Below are 4,586 nucleotides of genomic sequence, written 5' to 3' on the forward strand. Positions count from 1 at the left end.
TATGTAAATATATATACATGTGTTATATTATAAGTGAATGGTTTAAATACTGTATATTTTGGTCTTAATGGTCAGAAATATGGCTTATGTTACCAGCAGGGACCGATCTAGAAATTTGGGGGCTGTAGGCACTAGACTATTGGGGGCCCCGATGAATCTGATCTTAAATTAATTAAAAACCCTCTTTTAAAAAGTTTATCTTAAATATATANTAGGCCCAGGCCTCTCGGGCCTAATGGTTAATCAGGCCCTGGTTACCAGAAAAGTCGTTATCTTACAGTATGGTAATTTTACCAGAATTGTTTTCTTCGTGCAAGGTTTGGTGAACGAAGCGTGCAAGGGGAAGGAAAGCCCCCCCCCCCAGTTCAACAGACGGATGTAATGTTATTTTTTCTACTTTATTTATTAAAAACTAAATATTTTAAAAAAATAATTACCAAAGTTGTCATTTACAAATGTATAAATTAACCTATCATCCTTCTAGCTTTTGTCAAATTCAAAAACAAATTATTCAGTAAATACTTGTGTGTAATCTCAACATTCGAAAAAAATTGATAGTTTATTCATAAAAAGATTAAGAAAAAAAAAGGGAATGTGCATAGTGTTCTCATTTTTTAAAATTTCTATTGAAATATGTTTTTGTTAAATTTTTTAGCTAGCAAACAAAAGATTAGTTATTCGTAGCTGTAAATAAAAAAAAAATTAAGCTTTTGCTTTCATGAATTGACTCAATATTATGTTTCTGAATTTAGTCAATAATAAAAATTAATGAATTGATTTATTATGACTCATCATAAGAATTACTTATAGCTATTTAAAATCACAAATTAATAACATTTAAAAGTAAAAAATAGTTTTTAATTTATTAGCAAGCTCTTTTTTTTTTTATTCTTGGCAGAAGAGAGTCTTACTTTATTTTGACTTGGTTTTTCTTCGACCACCATCACAGTAACATCTACCAGACTTGCTTAGTTATGCTCTATTCAAGAAACTTTTCATAGATCAATTTTCTCCCCATGAGGTTGACCACCACACACCTTGAGAAATTCGACGTGAGCACTGACCAACGCCTGCTGTCCACCACACAGGTAGAGGAAGTTTATTAAAACCGTACATGTTTTATCTATATGTGAAAATATATAAGCAACAAAAATGAACTGCAAATAAATAAAACAAAATAATTAGAATAAATTGTGAGTAATTTTCTTTTCTTCCGGCTGAACTAAACTGTTAATTGGGTGATATACGAGGGGGAAATATAGGCTTTTTTTCGTCTTCGATTTATTTTCAGAATTAAGCAATTTTGCAATTAGCCTATTTGGCAATATCTTAGGGGACGTGTTAAATACGAAGCCGTCTCCCAAATAGAATTTCGGAAATATAGCGTGCGGTATTTTAAATTCGATAGTCATTTTTTTTTCCTGGAAAAATTGCACCAATTCGCACAAATATAAATTCAGAATCATTTGAAAGTTACTTATTAATAGTTTACATTTGTCGGGTTTTAGAGTTTTGATAAGTATTTTTTTTTTATAATTATTTTTCTTAATTTATGCTGTAAAATACTTTTAGTGTTATCTAAATCAGATTTTATCAATTTGAACAATAATAGAATTTAATGATTAAGAAATCTGAAAACAAATTTACAGTTTTAAATTATTTACTTAATTATATCCATATTGCGTTTCCTTTTTCATATGCAACTTCATTTAAAAAAAAAAATGTAAAGCATTAAGGTAACCATCTTATTACTTGAAATTTTGATCCCTTCTATTTTTCTTCCTCCTTTTTTCCTTTCTTTCTTTTCCTCCCCCCCACTTTTTTTTTAATCCTTCACCAGGATAAAAATAAAAGATTTAATAATAATGTCAGAAATGAATGCTTTGTTTTTAAAATTCCCAATGTAGAGGAACTATTTCGAATTTTCGTAAAATAATTAAAACAAAACTATCGAATTTGCGATTTCTGATAACTATTTAAATCATATAGCTTTTTTATTAAAAAGCTTTTGATAAAAAAATTTTTGAAATCGGCAAAAATGAGCTTGAATGTTAAGTTTCAAGCATGAAGTTAAAATATTATTCAAATATGCGTAAATTACATAGATGAGTATCAGTGGTGCAACCAGAAAATCATCCGGCGATTCAACAATCACCTGGTTTTTATTTTTATAAGTTCATTAATATAAAATTATTACTAATTATACTGAAATGAACAAATTCTAAAGAATACTTATAATATAATTATAATAATGCCTTACTATTATTTAAGAATTCGTAAATTATTCACGGAGAAAAAATTTTGGTAAAATTACCGTACTGTCTAGTAATGACATAAAAAAAACTTAATTCCGGTTAATAAAACCAAAATATACGTTATTTACACCATTCATATAGTAATTTTTCCTTTCGTATAGTGACGGTTTATCTGAAATTCTTTTTTAAAATTATAGTTCTTTTCACCACACATTTAATAAAAAATACATAACCTAAAAGGAAATTTAACCGAATAAACTACTTTTATCCCATGTATCATGATAAAATTTCCAAATTTTACCACATTTACCAAATTTAACACACATTATAAAACCCTATTTTATTGTTAATTTTAAGAAATTCATTGCCAAAGTGCTTCGGTAAAAATTACCGAGCTTTTTGATGTTCGCATGGAACCAGAAACATGGTAAATTTTACTATATTCCGGTAGTTTTGACCATAATATTTCTTCTCGGCGTATTTTTCCACTGCGTGGGGTTTTAATCTTAAAACTACTCTTGGATTCTTCTTCTTTTTCTAACGTACGCCGATTGAACACTTTAAATTGTTCCTTTTTTACGAGTAACATAACATTTTTTAATTTAAATTCGATTAACTTAAAAGTTTAGCATTATGTAACTGATTAATTTTTCACTGCATATATTCCTTTTATAGGCTTAATAAAAATGAATATTAAGTACTTTTGAGTCAGTTTAATGAAATTTTGTTAAAAAAATATTTTAATTCTTCCTGCAACATAATTTATATCAACAATATGCATGATTTTCATTTTATTGAATCAGTCACCACCAATAATTTAAGAGTGGAGGTTTCACTTAATCGATCATACAGACGTCCAAATTCTCAGAATTTATTTTATAAAATTTCTAAATGCATTTAAAAGGCAATGTAAAAATAAATAAATATGTTATTTATTTACTTTATTATCACTGGTTAAAAGTTAATTTATTATTAGCGACAGTTTATGAATTTTCCTTTAATAGATGTGGAAAGATATGGTTTCTTATGCCTCATTTGATAGAAGATTTTATTAAAAATAATACAGAAATTCTATTGAAAATTTGATTGATTAATACTTTTAAGTAAAAAAAAAACAATAATATTTTTAAGCAAGCGATTCAATAGTTAGTCGAGTTTTGAAATTGTGTTCTAATTTTCAATTTTCCACTTTCCACTTTTTTTTTTGAATAGTGTAAACGATACATTCTTAAATAAATTTGCTAAACATAATTATAGATGACTTCTTGCAAGTTTGACAAGATCACAGACTTCAAATCGATAAAAGCTTTTTTCTTTCAGTAAACGATATTACAGCTTTAATATAACTTTTTTCGTCTATAATTTACATTTTAAAATAAGAAAATAATTTATTTTTAGCAAACGATTCGATAAATGATAACGTAAACGATAATTAGATAACACATTCTTTTTTGCAAAAATTTCGATTTTAATAATTTGAAAGTTGTATGGAATTTACAAGTTAATTATAACATGTTTTTATATAAAATATTAATATAGATCTGCCATGTGTACTTTAGCCTTAGCTGACAAAAACCTTTAAATATTCTTCGCTTGCATAAATTAAGTTGTTAATTTTTATGCCATGGCTTTTCATTCTAACATACGTTTTATTTTATCCAATGATTTTAAATTTCACTTTTAATTATATTTAAACATTTTGTACCCTGAGAATCTTTAAGAGTTGAAACACAAATTTAGCTTCGATATGATTTATTTCGATAAAAATTAATGTTTTATATTGCGAAAAAACATACTTTTGAGCAAACGATTTGATAAATGGTGAGCTTTTGGAATCGTTTTCTAATTATCAATATTAACTTTTTGTATTTGAATGGAATAATTGATAGCACGTTTGATAACAAATAGTTCTGCATCAATAATATATAAATTCCGCAAATACTAAAGGCTATTAAGTTTATTTTTTTTAAAAAAAGTGTTTATGCAGGATCGTATTATAATTGAAAATTAAGCATGCATAGCCTTACGTTTTTCTCAAGAACTAGAAAGATTTCGTTTGGTTTCTTTGAAGCCAATTTTTATCTATTAATGCATTTATTTTTATCTTGCGATTTTAACTTGCTTTTAATATCGTCTAAATGTTTTGAAGCTCTCAAGAGGGTTTAAGAGTCTATTCTCTTATTTAGCTTTAATATTAATTATTTGAAAAAGAAAAAAATAATAACTTCAAATCAGGGGTTACCAAATTTGTAGCAACATGAAGTGCTCATGACTTCAAGTCAAATATCAATCCTTTAATTGTAATATGTTAATGTTCAATAGAAAACAATA

The sequence above is a fragment of the Parasteatoda tepidariorum genome, chromosome 8, assembly GCF_043381705.1.
Source record: "Parasteatoda tepidariorum isolate YZ-2023 chromosome 8, CAS_Ptep_4.0, whole genome shotgun sequence".
Taxonomy (NCBI): Eukaryota; Metazoa; Arthropoda; class Arachnida; order Araneae; family Theridiidae; genus Parasteatoda; species Parasteatoda tepidariorum.